Here is a 15,231-nt window from a genome sequence, read left to right as displayed (position 1 = left end):
TTTTAGCCTCACGTCTGCCGCGGAGAATGAAGCGGCAGAACAGAAAAAGGACCTGTGGATCAATGAAAAGGGGCTCATAGTGTATCCGAATATTAATATACCGTGGCCATCTGTGCTTTCCGCCCCTCCCCCTCCCTTCAGATCTACAGCATTAAAATGCAATTTTTCTAGCTCCCCTAGCTGACTCATCAAAACCCCGGATCTTTTTTAAAAACATTAAAACGCGACGGTAATGCTTTAACGTGTTTATTTGTACGAACTGAACACTTGTGTGTCTGCGTGTTTTCATGAGAGAGACATGCTGCGGAATGACAGTGCAGATGTGCTGGCAGAGAGGGTTTGTGTCTCAGAAAGGAGCTTGAAGTTTGAGCTGACTTAGGGCGTTTGCAGAAAGCCAGCGAGCTTGCCGAGGTGGAGATGAGAACGTGAAGAGATGGCCAGATTTCCCTGTAAATAATCAGTGCATCCACTGTAACACTTGAGCCGCTTTTTTTTTTTTTTTTTTTTTTAAATGGTGGCAGCTGTGTTTGAATGGGGACTATCTCCAGAAACGTGGGTTACAGGCGTCTCCTAGCGGCGAAAAGAGCATAGGGCAAGCGAAATAATTTTGCTGTGGAGCCCGCCTTCTGCTTTTGTAGGGTCTGCCTGTTGGGGGCTCTGCTGGATTCTGCAGGTCACAGAGGCCTGAGTGCAGGGACCCTACGCAAAGCCAGGCTCCTCCATAGGTCTGGCCTTGCTGACTTTTAGTCTCTGAGGCACCATCCCCTGGACTATAAGGATGACAATGGGGTCTTCCTAGCCAAATAAAAGCAATCCAGGCCTTCTGCCCTCCCCGAAAAAGCTCAAGCCAAGGAAGATTGCAAGGGCAGTTCGTTCGCATTAACCCTTTGCAGGTGGGCATTATAATAAAGTCTTTGAAAGAAACCAGTCCTGTGATCTTGAACTCAAAAACAGTACTTAAATTTTTCTTTCAAAAAATACCTTTTGAGCTAAACATGTCTGTTTTCTGTCTCCGTAGCAATTAAGCAAATACTTTCGCCTCCACTCCGTCATAATCTTTCCTTTTTTACCCTTCTTTGAATCCTAGTGTTTAGGGAAGTCACAGTTATAGACCCAGCAGTCTGGGGAAGGGAGCCACTTCTTTGAAGTGCAGCGAACTTTGTCCCTGGGCTCTGGAGTACTGAAGTGGGAGAAGCAAACATATGCTTGCAATCTTCCTCCCCTATCCTCTGAGGCCAGGGAGCACCAGCTGTCTGTTCCTTAACAAACTGCATTCCAGGACAGGGGGGAGAAAGGTGTTTAATCACTTGTAAAGAGAGTATAAAAATCAATTTTCATGAAAATCTTGGGTTATATCTGAATGTTGGTAATGCTCCCCCCCCCCCCCCGTGTGAGGCAGAACAGAAGTAAGAGGGCACCAAGGATCTCCAAGAGCATGGAAACTAAATAATAGGGTGGCTTTCCTGTCTACCACCTCTTGCCGGAGAGGGCAGGAGAGACAGGTTTGTTAACTAGCTTTTGGATAAACGAATGTTTGCCGTGATTTAATATGACTCCGAAGCAATCTGTTTTAAAATCCTCTTATTATTGCACTGTGCTCAGAACTTTGAGAGAGAGAGAGAGAGAAAAAAAAAGAATCTGATGTTTTGCCATTTTTCTAGGAATTGGAAGGAGTACTTTCAAATGCACCAGTAAGGAAGATTTTAAACATTAGGTGGGACCAGGATTGAATTGGATGGCTCCCTGCATGTGCCACTTTTACACCCACCTCACAGTGTAAATGCCACAGATCCAGTGTAGCTGCCTGTGTTAATGATAGCCAAGAACTAGGTCCATTCACACATACTAGCCAAACACAACTTAAAAGGAAAGCACACAAGTCTTTGGAACTAAGCTCGAAAACACAGTGATGGCTCTGTTCACGTATAGCAAGGGGGAAGTATGGGTTGAAGCATTTGGAAACAGTTTGTATTGTATGGTACTATACTTATTTGAGTGAAAAGTAACTGTCTAAGGCTCTCAAGCCAACAGAGAACAAAACAGGAAGTCCTTATTCTTGGGGATGAAAAATGCCAACTAGTCTAAGTTCTACTGTCTTAATACTCAAAGTAGAAATGTACATCTGTATTTTGTTTAAGCTAGAAAGTATTGGCATGGCTTCACATTGCAGTGTCTTTCCATTCATCCAGCAGGGCCAGTATTTTGTTAAACTCTAAACAGTGAATTAAAAGCACTGGATGGGCTGAAGCAAGCCTCTAATGCAAAATGACAAATTGCACTTAAGCAATACATGAGCAAGAAAATGATTTATGGATTTTTACAATGGTCTGAGCAAATGAAAGCCACATGAATTATACATCCTAATGCTCCAGATATCATTTTCTAATAATACCTTTTCAGTTCAGATACCATACTCTCCTTACTATAAGAGAAATTGATCAGGGGTATTTTTAAATTAGCCAATGGCCTTTGCTAGTGATGCCAAATACATACAGATGTATACTTTCTCTTGAACTGGGGATGGAGAACTGATAAATAGGAAAGGAACATTTTTGCCATATCCTTTCACATTGTTCTTAGAAGAAGGAAACAACCTTTTGAGCATTTATGCTGCCTCATCATCTTCTAAAAAGGAAAGCAACAGCTCTGAGTTTGAGTGGCAGTTTTCATTGCCTTTTGTCCCTTTTTCTGGAAAAAAAAATTCATTAGCTCATCTTACCCCTTTCTCCCATTGTGCTAGATATTGAAGTCTGTTTTCTTTAAAATGTCTCTTGGCCTCTTCTCTTTATCCTTTTTTTTTTTATGATAAAAAATTCTTTAGTGCATTGGAAACATATGTGAGCTAATGAAATTGTCCTGCAACTCTTTGTGAACAAAGCATCCCTCACGAGCTGTCTCCAGCTATTTTAGGAGTCATATAAACTTTTATACGGTAATGGGACTTTTATTTTTAAACCTTAAAATATTTAGTTCCATCTGAGATGTGGTTAGCCATTGCTTGCAGCATTTTCTTTTAACTGTTTGTGACGTCAGACTGGGTCTTTCTTGGTGGTGTATACCATCGTAAAGGAAGGGGGTGCCTTTGCTGGGTTAGATAAATTGCTAATCACACAGAGGCCTCTAGAGGTGACTTATTAAGATTCATCTGAATTACTAGTATCCTTATAAAAGAGAGAGAGAAAAGAAAGACAAGAGAAAGAAACAGCAACAACAAAGAAGAAAACACTGGATTCCACTTTCTGCCTTTCAGAACATTAATAACCACTCTTACTAAAAGATTACTGAAATCAGTGATGTGATTAGGATGGTAAATAAGAACTACAAGACCTCAGCTTTTAAAAGCCAGCTGCGCCACTAACAGGGAGATGTGTTCATTTTACTGATGGGACCCAGAGGCAGAAAATGAAGCTTCAAACTCTGGGGTCGATAGAGAACAATTTCAAAAATTAATTGCAAGTCTCGATTAAGTTTATATGAGCGAGAGAGAAATGCAGAAAGGAGCCCCGCCTCTCTCTTCCCTGGTGACATGAGTTATCATTTGACACAAATAGGAAGCCAGCTTAGTTCTAGCACTTGCTAAGGAAGTACAGATTGTTTTCTTAGGAGAAGTCCCTTGATTTTATAGATAGAGAATAAGATGACTCAATCTGTGATTGAGGTTATAAGCCACACAGTTCTGTTCTGAATCATTTGAAAATAATCTGAGAGCTAGACTAATAGTAATAATGTCCAAAGTGGCTTCAGAATTGCATTAATAATTACAACAATAAATCACATCACAGAGTGAATCTAATACTTCAATAAAAAGATACTCAGTTTCACTGACTTGTTAGTGAAAGTCATTATACAAAAAACTGTTTTCCTGCACTATCCTATGTAAATGGGTTAGTAATGTACTATATTCTACAATGCTTTATTTCACTAAATTTTTCTGAATATGTTTAGATGAATGAAACTAATTATTTTTTAGAAAGTACAGAGATTTATTTGCACTTCCTGGATTCTGGAGCTGTAACCATCCCTCCATTTTAGACAAGGCCAGAAAGGATGATTATATGGGAAGGAACTCATGAAACTACTTTTCAGGCCGAGGTCTTTTGATATTTCTGTCCAGGCTTATTTTAATATCACATGATATTTGAAATTTATTTTGAATTTTGAGGCATGGCTCACTATGTTGTCCAGAGTGGTATGGAACTCACTAAGTGGACCAGGCTATAGTTAGACTCCATCTACCTCTACCTTCCAGAAGCTGGTATCAAAGTCATAGGCCAAATGCCTAGTCAACACCATGGATTTTCCAAAGCCCATCTGGATGAGTGAACTCTGTGGAAAACAGCATTTTTAAAGTGTTTCAAATTTAGTTATGCATACATTCATGTGCTGAACTGATTTCAGTTCTAATCCTACCCTAGTGAAAAACAGTTAACACTTCACTGAATTTATGAGTTATGAGGAATTCACAGAGGCAGGTCTTTTAAAATATATCACTGAATCAAACATGAATATATTTTCTTATAAGAGGAAGGGATTATAAGTGGCTAGCTTCTTCTCGTGACATATGACTGCCATGAGAATTATCTATTGTGTGGAAAATTTAGAAATTGATGAGGTAAATATTTCTCAAAAGAAGCCCTCTCTGGTTCATCTGTTATTGAAAATTACCAGGATGACCAATGGCCTTGGAGACATTTTTGTTACCTCAGTTCACCTGGACATTTAAAGAAAAGGAAAACAAGAGGTTTAAAAGATGCAAATACTGGTGTTAATTTTATGTATATATATATATTTACATATATATATTTGTAAACTAGTCTTTAATGTGAAAATGCAAATATATTTTGTTAGGAAACATTCATGCTTTATTTTGCAGTAATTTCTTAAATTATGCTTTAAAAACATTTACAAGGAAAGACTTGAAAATTAAATTTATTTATTGTAAAATTTCAAACTTTATTTGATCCAGGAAAAATAAAATAAAAAAACCATAAACTCAAAAAGGAAAATGTAATCAGAGAAAGACTGTTTGTTTTGATGATGGAATCAGGGTATGTGACATTTCTAGTAGTTTTCTTAGTATGAAATAACAAGGAAAAAGGAACTATGTTTTCTCTAGAAATACACTCAGACAGTTGGAGTATGAACAGTGTGGGTTCTGGGCTGAGTAACACAGCTTCTCAGTTCTGATGTTCTTTGAACAGTGGTGGGAGAAGATGAGGCACATGACAAAGATGAGGGCCTCAGGAATGGAAACAAGTTAGGCTCAGTTCCTTACTTCTTCAAACATTGAACTTCACCAAACTACTTAACTTCTTTGAAGTCCTTTAATATTTTTCCCTTCTAAATGCCTAGGAAAGTGTGATAATATGTGTATTGTGAGGATTAATCTAAAATGACACAAGTAAAATAAAGGTAGACAGAAGAGTCCCAATACATGCTATTAGTAAATAAATTTGTGTTGAATCTAGTATTCCATACACTGATATTTACTGAGAAATATGAACATCAGTTTCACCAAGGACTTATTTCCTTATCCTACAGAATCTACTCAGTGAACTGGACCCCAAACTGTCTTAGATTGTACACATTTTATGGAAATTATAATATGATTTTTAAAGACTACATACAAACAATAGAAGAATAAGTCAATGCTAATTTAGTAATACCTTCAAACCTTGAAAATCGATTAGAAGCCCTTTCAACATCATATTGCCATATTTTATATTTATATTGCTTTCCACTGGAAAAAAATTAAGATCTCCTGAAGTTTACATTTATACAATGAACCTGATAGTGCTCATAATTAAACATTCATTTCAAGAGGGAGATAATTAATTGTTGAACTAAAATATTTTATTATGCCCACATTTATTGATATTTCAGTGTTACAGTACTGTTCTTTTTAAAAATATTCATTTGTATCTCTTCTAACTCATGTGCTGACTAGTATTTAAAGTTCTCAATATTAAAAACATATTGGTCAAAAAAAGATAATCTGACAAAAATGAAATTAGTTCAAAAATGCTACTTATCTACTTTTAAAAGCACATGTGTTTGGCTTTCATTTTTGGCATTGTCTTATCATTTTCTGGTTGTGACAGAACATAAGAGTAATCTATTTAACTGCACGTTATAACTAAAAAAAAGATTCAAAATATGGACTGAAGCTAATGTCATGAAACTGCTCAGTTCTGAGGGAATGAGAATTAATGTTAGTTGTGGAAATACACCTCAAGGACCCCCACAGTCGGTATGATATGTTGTAAACACATAGATATGAAAGAGTTGGACAACAGTAATAAGGACATATAAAACATAAGGGCTATCAACACGGTATGAGGAGCAAAGATTGAATATAATACATCAAGAAGGCATTCCTTCTAGTGGTGAAAAGAAATAAACACCATCAAGTGTCCTTTGCACTATAGAAGTAAAGGTGCAGACAAGGCAAGCGTTTCTGGAGTGATCAGCACAGAAAGCCAGGCTTTGACTTGAGGCAGTATCCTGACCTTGGACCCAGCTCCTTATGTACAGGCCGGCAGATCTCAACTGTGCCTCTTTGGGTTTAATCCCTCCCACGATGCCTACTCTCCATCTGACCAAATGTAATGTCAGGGGCGGTAGGTGAGAGTTTTGTTCAACACAAGCTGGCTATTGCTTTTGGTGCACTGCGGATTAAAAGCCAACATTCTGTTTTAAGATTCTGACAAAATCTGAGATTATTTCCAGCTCATGAGTGTCTTTGGGATGTTTGGCAACTTGCTACTTTAATAGCAAAGTGATAATTGCTGATTTTCCAAAAACTACATCCTTTTCTGACATAATGCCCAAAGAAGCATCTAATTCAACAAGACACACATGCATTAAGCTAGACAGTATGAAAGAAAGAGAAGTATTGTTTAACCCTATAGACTCCAAGTAGCATTTACTTGCATAAAGACTAACTCAATTTTCGGATACTTAACTTACTTTTAACATCTATTTTTTTTTGGTTCTTTTTTTCAGAGCTGGGGACCGAACCCAGGGCCTTGCGCTTCCTAGGCAAGCACTCTACCACTGAGCTAAATCCCCAACCCCTTATTTTTTTTTATAAAGAGATGGTTTTGGATATTATAGTTAATTGCATTAGCAGTGCTTTTAAAAAATGTATATTTGGTAATGGATTTTATAAGTCAATAATTTCAAATAAATCTCATATAACCTAAAAAAGAAATCTAACACACAAGTGTGTTAAAACCAGGTAATCTCTCTCTTGTTAAAAACATTATTTATTTTTATTATATCTCTTTACTACCTGCATGCAGTGCCCATGGAGGCCAGAAGAGGGTGTTGGATCCCCTTGAACTGGAGTTATTTTGTTTTATAATTTTCAAACACAGGGCAGGACTAAGTTAAGGAGAAAATTTAATTGGCTTAGTCTGTTCAAAGCAATGTATTCAGAGCAATGTCTGGAACTGCAAGGCAGAAGTGCATAAGCTAATTTCTAGCCTCAGTGTTCTTCATTTTCCTAAAAGAAGACATTTTTAATTCAAAGAGGCATGCAAACACACACACACACACACACACACACACACACACACACACACACACAAAGTTCTATGAGTGTGATGAACAGTGACAGCATCTTTATTTTGTAACCACTACAATCATCTTCGTCTATCATTAGATATTATAATGTTTGGATATTATTTTTAATTAATCAGTAAATTAATTGTTTATTTGTTGGTGTTTTGAAATAGGGCTTCTCTGTGTGAGAGAGCCCTCACTGTCCTGGAACTCACAGTGTAGACTAGCTGAGCCTAGAATTCACAGAGATCTGCCTGTTCCTGCCTCCCAAATGCTGGGATCAAAGATCTGCACCATGGCCCAGCAGAAGCTTGGAAATTCTTATCTACGGAGTTCAATTATGACTGTTTATACTCTCAATACAAAGGATTGTTCAGAAAGTTCGTGGACAGATAGCCTGGGGTAGTAAGAATAATGTAAGCATTTAAATGATAAATAAACATAAATATTAAGGTACTTATAAAAAAGAAGACTCGTAGCTAAGCTATGTTTTCACTGTAAAATAAAAATGGATCTGTAAAACATAATAAATCACATAAATCCAGACATTCCCATTTGTCCAAGTTTTGTTGATTTTAGCAGAGTAGTACAGAATAAGTGTGGAAAGGTTAGGTTTTACTTTGTAGAACATGAGCAAATGAATTCCAGATGGGTTTGACCACCAATTAAAATGCATAACTATGGAACAAGTAAATGTTTACAGTACTAAATATTATGAAATCTCAGACATGTTTCTTTTTTATAGACTTTTCTTACTTTATTTTTCATTTTTTAATTACTTTTATATTTTTACAGTCCAGTCTTTGCCCCACTCCCAGTCTGCCTTCCCACAGTTCCTTATTCCATTCCCTCCGCCATCTCCAAGAGGATGTTTCCTCTGGTCCCCACTCCTACCCCCAGGCCTCCCAACTCCTTGGGGCCTCAAGTCTCTGGAAGGTTAGGTGCATCAGACATGTTTCTTAAATCCAGTCTTAACCTTGTGCTTTTCACAGCTACCCTGGAAAGCAGGAAGAGAACCGGAAGTAAGGCAAACTAAAGCAAGCCAAATCCCTCAAAATATGGGAAATGTATCAAGCAAAATCTATGAGTGTTTCTGATGAGAGACACTGAGTGAAGAAAAGTGCTGTCTTGGGGATCAATGCTGGATGGCCCTTCTCACTGCAGCTACAGACCTTGGAGACAGAGGAAGATGCAGCAAGGGGTACTGATGCCTCATAAGGTTGAACAGTCTCCTTTGTAAATCCCTTTGACCTCAATACAGAAGAGTAGGATGAAACTCTTAGTCTTTTAATAAAATGTCAAGAGAATTCCTTGCCTTTTTTGGTTGGTTAACTTCGTTGTGAGACAATTCCTTACGCATATGTAATCGGGAGCTGAGATTCCAGAAATGCTAGACTTGGACGTAACCAGCAAATGGAGTCTCAGCCTCCATGGCCAGACATTTTGTGAAACTGTGCTTGATGTCTCTGATATTCCCTAGTGGTTGTGACCAAGTTGTCTATTGACTGGAATCTTAGTAATGGATTTTTTGTAGCGATCTACTTTTTATTCTTTATTTGATTAAGTACATGTTTGTTTATGAGTAAGCTATGTACAGCTACATTCATGTCAGAAGGGCCACAGATGAGTAAAATGTTTAACCCAGAGCTTATGACTTGGTTACTTAAAGGGCCCCATTGATCTTTTTGATTCTTAGTAACATCAATAACATTCTGTGATGCTGGGAATCGCAAATATATCATAGTTGTTTTAATAGCATGGTAGAAATCAAGCTATGCTAATATGAGAAAACTGAAGTTACAAATTAATTCCTTTTTAGTCCACAAAAAAGAATCATTCTTTCTTCCTCAACGTTTATAGTTTGAATTTAGCTGGCCATAAGCACAGTGTTCTCAGAGATAAGCACAGCCAGCTTACACCTAACTTGCTCAAAGATATCAGACTTCACGATGGTAATCAGCCGGTATCGTGTTATTATAAATGATCAATCAAATTTAATATTCCTTATGCTCAAACTAAAGGAATACTAAGGAGTGTGAGATCTGGTTTGACTCTTGGGTTGCAGACTGTAAGAAGACCTTAATTTCTGTCTTCATTTTCAAATTATACTCATAAATCTGAAGACAATTTTGACATGTCAAACCAGGAATGTAATGAGTCGTAAAATGTTTTCAGTTTAATACCTGTGAATTACATAGATGAGAAATAGTAAAGCTAAGGTGTTTAACACATACTGAATATGATGATACTAGCGTTGGAAATGACTGCTGTTTACCTTGTCTCTTTGGAGTTTTGTTATGTTCAGATGCCTTCGTGAAACTGGTTTTACCTGAGAAAGAGGAGCTGTCATTCAGCGAGTCGTAGGTGGCAGTGTGCATGGCAGAGTCCCATGTGTTACACCACGAGGACATTCACATTTTCCCACTTGGGTAACTGTTTTATTTATTTCTGTTGGATTTGGGTTTTAATGCAGGGCTTCATACAAGCTAAGAATATACTTTAAATTCAACCTATCACTTTAGCTGTGGTTGGCAACTATATGTTTAATATTATTATAGACACTGCCTTATAACATTAGCAAACAAATAGAAGAGGGGGAGGAGGGGAAAATGTTCACAAGCAATTTGTGTGTGTTAATGAGATATATTTTAGATATCAACTTTTTTTTCAGAAAAAAAAGCCTTATAAACCTTTACTAAATACTTTTGAAAGCGAATGTAGATACATCAGGCAAATCATATTCACCAGTCAGCAGACCTAATACTAAGAGAGAATTTAAAACACTTACACATTATCAGTGACAGTTTCTTATCCCGTTTGGGTCATTGTCTGCTTAAAGTTACAATCAAATGTTATTTGTTTGGTCATTTACAATCGTGACTGATTTATTACCTTAAATTCTGATACCTCTAAAAGGTAGGAACACACATCCTATGCCCTTGCACACAGCCTGAAATAATAAAGTTATGTGATTTAAAGAAACAGAATAAATATTGAGCTGATGATTGACAGCTGCAGGGAGGCATCCCAAGAGGATAAGGTCAGCCATTGGAAGATTTGTGGTACATCTGTACGTCCAGATCACAGAACATATGCAAATGTCTCATGAAAGCCACTAAAAGGTGAATGGACAGGAAACATAGACAGGACTGAGTGAGATCCAGACATACAAGTTGGATTATATGCCCTGAAGTTTTCCTGATATGTTTTCTATATGAAATAATTTGAAATGTCTCTCCTCCTCCTCCTCCTTTACAGTGAGGTCCTTCTACCTAATCCTCATTCCTTGTGCACAGAAGAGGACTGGAAAATTCTCCTCATAGAACTGCATACTGTTATCTCTGAGAAGTAAGCAGTATTTACTTTCTTCTCACTTGTGTTTTCCTGAATGAGTTTTGCTTTATCTTCTTGTCACTGTAATTAGCTTCCATTTTAACACATTCGGTGAATTCAATTTGTAGCTCATTTACAGTTTATCATCTTCAAGTAGATATCCCTTTACTTTTGCATTTGCGTGTGTGACATTAAGTATGTTAGCAGTTGTGCATATATGTATTTGTGCATATAGTGTGTGTATGTGGTACGTGTGTGTGTGTGTGTGTGTGTGTGTGTGTGTGAACACCTCTATGTGCATGTGTGGAAGCCAGGAAAGATGCCGGTTGTTGTACTCTGTCAGTGTCCCCTTAGACAGATAATGTCTTTCACCAAACCTGGAGCTTCCTGATGCACTGGATTGGCTGGTAAGCAAATTGGATCTACCTGTCACCACCTCCCAGGCTTGCACACAAGATGACATTTCCGGACCTTTACAGGGGTGTGAGGCATATGGTTTGAGTTCCTAATGTTTGTACAGCAAGTATTCATAACCACTGAGACTTCTCTTAGCCCTACTTTTACTTTAAATTAAATTAAAATTATCTTGGCTCATACCTGAAGTCACAAAAATTATGTCATAGAAATGATAAATAGTTATAGACTGTCAAGTGAGGATATGAGTTTTTATATGTTCTTTAATGGTGAGTTAAAAACATCAGGCTATCAAGAAATTGTCCTTTTTCTTTATCAGTCTTTCGTCTAGCTTTCTGAGATACTTAACATGATTGTTGGAAATCTACTCTGTGCATGGTGCCTTTCAACGTGTCCCATTGGACTGACAAATACATAAATCTTACTAATTATAATATGAAATGGTATAATAGACACACTGCAGAAATATCCTGATAGGAATTCTTTCTTCAGTTATGCCCAGCTCATTTTCAAAGCCATTAGACGCTCTCAACACGTGTGTATTTCATGAAAACTTTAATAATAAATCTATTGTTAAATTTTATGTTACAATCCTGCAGCATGTGGAGGTCTTGAACATGCTGCAGTGTTTAGATATTAAAATAAATCAGGTCTTTGTGAATAGCAATTCCTAAAACAACAATAGCTAACCCTTGCACCTATGTTACATATTCTACAATGCAGGTTAGAACTTTCTACAGATGAAGCATTGAAATATTGCAGATTCCGGCTCTAAATGGACTATCTTTAGTCTTCTTAATAGTATTCACAGAATCCTTCTTCCGACCTACCATACTTGTAATTATCATCTGAATCCTTTGAGTTTCAGATCACAAACACAAAAGCATAGGATGTCATTAGATAGTATCTGAAAACTGTGGTAGAGATTTTCCTGCTTTGTTGTGGCTCATCTATTTGATATTCTGCCTTACATGTTTGAAAAGTGCATTGATTTATAATTTTGTTTTGTTTAGTTAACTATAAAAGTTAATTAAACCATTTCCACCTTCAGCTATGTTAGTTGAGAACAATGTTCTTTAAGTCACTCATATTAACTGAGGAAGAGGTTTCTTATTTCATTTGGGAAAGAACAGTTTTCTGTCAACAGCTTTTAGATACATGCAACAACTTCGGTCACATACATTGAGTCACATTCATTTTAATGACAAAATGAAATCATGCATATTAGATAAAATAGGAGGTCATCTCAAACTCTCTGAGTTGTAGACATCACTCAGCCAAGGATTTGGTTGTCACTGTCTCTGAGTGATATCCCTGAGTCAAGCAGCATGTAAGAGTGGGGTCTTTGCATAGAAGACTGATGTGATACCTAAAGTCACCATGTTCTCATTACATGCCACTCTAAAAAGCATTTGTAAGTAGCAGTCCAAAAGATCAGTCTTTCTCTCTACTCATGTCTAGATTTAATGGAATACAAGATCTTCCAACTAATGTGGAAACTGTAATATAAGTACAGCTATTTTATTTTACATATGTGGTTATGACCTGGGGAAAATATCAAGTCATTAGGTAATTTCTGCATGAGTCCTTAACAATAATACAGACATCAGGACCTTCACTATTATGAAAGCATGTTTCTATTTTGTAGAAAATAAGGTAATAATGTATAATTCAAATTAAAATAAATAATGGCAAGCCATTTAATTGATCAGTGGATTCATTCTAACTGCAAATACATATTGACTACTTTCAATATATCAGAGTTCTTGTTACATCAATAAACAGTGTTTTTGCCCGTGTGAGTCTGCATATGCATGAGCAGATTCGAGGAGGGGCTTAAATGTGCTCAATAAATAAGTGGCATAATTCCCTAAAAGGTAAAATGTGCTGTGAAGAACTGTAAAGTTAGGTAAAGGGCATGTGTGATTCAAAATTAACTACTTCCACATGGTAGAGACATGGGTAAGTGTTTAAGGTTAGTCATATGGACTGGACTTCAGATCTTAGTATCTACATAATAAGCCAGACATCCCGCACACAGCTATAACACTTCTGAGAGAATCTGAAGAAGGATTGTTAGCTCCCAGCATAGCTGATAAAATGCAAGTCCCAGGTTCAGGAAGAGATCTGCATTAATGGACATCCACAGTGATGGAAGAGGGTATCTGATGCCCTCTCCTAACCTTTGTACACATGAATGCCCACATGCAGCTAGTACACATGTGTTTACACACACACGCAAGCACACACACACATATTTAAAATTAAGGACTTTCAAACTTCTAGGGGTGATCAACATTGAGATGAGGTAGAGAAAGTAAAAAGTAGACAATGATTTTCACTAAGAAGAGAAAAATATACATCAGGAAAATAATAATATTGTTCTTTATAGTATTTCTTCCATGAATTTCTTTAAGGCTGACTTCTCATTAAACAACCCTTTGCTCTACAAAATTTGTGAGAGAACCATAGAAATAACTGTGCCAATCTGATGACGAGAAAGCTTTTAAAATAAAGATAGAACTGTCTGGATATAGAACAGGCTTCCAATTTCTTGCATGTGTGTGTATATACTTTTATTTTTGGCACAGACAGGATAGTTTTTAAGAATGTGACAGAGGAGGAAAACATTGACTCAGGAAGTTGCATGCCCCACGGGGATCTTTCAAGACTTCCTTATTTACATTAACAAAACCCTTATTATCCATCAGGAGTTGCTAGACAATGAGATAAAAGTCAAGGAATTAAAAGCAAAGAAGAATCTAGTTATTGTTTGATCAGATTAATTTCATGGAGAACTGGCAGGGAACTGTGTCATTATCCCCACTCTAAGAGCCTCTGATTGTCTTTTTCCAAAATCTGATTTTCAGTCAACTGGGAATGAAAAGGTTTAAAGATTACCATGTATCCATGTGATTAGCACTTCTAGAATGGGCCATGTGATAGGAGTGCTCCCCTGTATGTGCTTGCTAAAGTTTTTCTTATTTCAGTTAACTCTAAAATGCATAAGTGGTGGTCTTAAGGCCAAGAACTATGCAAGCAAATTCTGTAATTACTCCTTGCTCATTTTTTCTTGCTGTGCACCACACATTTTTATTCTATTCGGCTAAAATTTCATGATTTTACCACCATGCTTATCACTCAAACTAACTTGTTTGCTAACCTTACGAATTTTTAACACACACACACATACATGCGCGCGCGCACACACACACACACACACACACACACACACACACACACAGTGAGAGAGAGAGAGAGAGAGAGAGAGAGAGAGAGAGAGAAGATGGATGATGCACTCTGAAATATAAGTACTACTTACAGATAATCTTCTTGTTAAAATACATGAATGTTCTAAACAGTCAAGTTCCAAATTTGTGCTACATACTAAGATCCTCTCTTGAAAATTGAAAGGCTCTCCTGGGAGAAATACAGTGGTGGCAGTGTCTGCATGAGTGCCATACATCTCAATTAACATGTACATATTCATGGTTTATAGTTGCACATAAATTAACAGTAGAAAAATGGATCTTAGTGAAGCTATGAGAAGAAATATAAGTAGATGTGGTTCATCTGCATGCTATATTGGTGATGCCATGACTGCTGTGAGACTAACATGATAAGAATTTATATCTTGTTGCTTGCCCCATTTATATAGGGTAGAAACATTTTTTTATATTTCAGAATGGTTTCAACACACTGAGTTGTGTATATACATAGCAAGGTCACAGATTAGTGGAAATGATTGTAGTGCATTGGGAAGTTCTTACTTTTACAATTTCTTTGTAAAGAAAGATTACCCCAGTTACATTACTCTGACTGTGCTCAACGTATTGCTACAGATTACACTTAATCTCTGTGGTAATAATTTTGAGATTAAAATGTAATAACACGATGTCTCCATCTTTCTTTTCTCCC

General features: G+C 36.9%; 1 long non-coding RNA gene across 10 annotated transcripts in view; it reads left to right on the top strand.

Moving 5' to 3' along the window:
- The window catches only part of LOC120100812 (uncharacterized), a 122,928-nt gene that overhangs the window by 1,717 nt on the left and 105,980 nt on the right, over positions 1-15,231 (top strand). For 2 of the 10 annotated variants that reach the window (XR_015671620.1, XR_015671612.1), the window contains exons 2-4: positions 8,559-8,588; positions 9,857-9,995; positions 10,825-10,914. This is a non-coding gene — a long non-coding RNA (uncharacterized LOC120100812). Of the gene's footprint in view, positions 1-8,558; positions 8,832-9,856; positions 9,996-10,824; positions 10,915-15,231 lie in introns of all 10 variants that reach the window. The other 8 variants (XR_015671613.1, XR_015671611.1, XR_015671621.1 and 5 more) reach the window with 4 other exon arrangements.

This window comes from Rattus norvegicus, chromosome 2 (genome assembly GCF_021556685.1).
Source record: "Rattus norvegicus strain SHRSP/BbbUtx chromosome 2, alternate assembly SHRSP_T2T, whole genome shotgun sequence".
In the NCBI taxonomy this organism is placed as follows: domain Eukaryota; kingdom Metazoa; phylum Chordata; class Mammalia; order Rodentia; family Muridae; genus Rattus; species Rattus norvegicus.
This window is presented reverse-complemented; position numbering and strand designations above follow the sequence as displayed.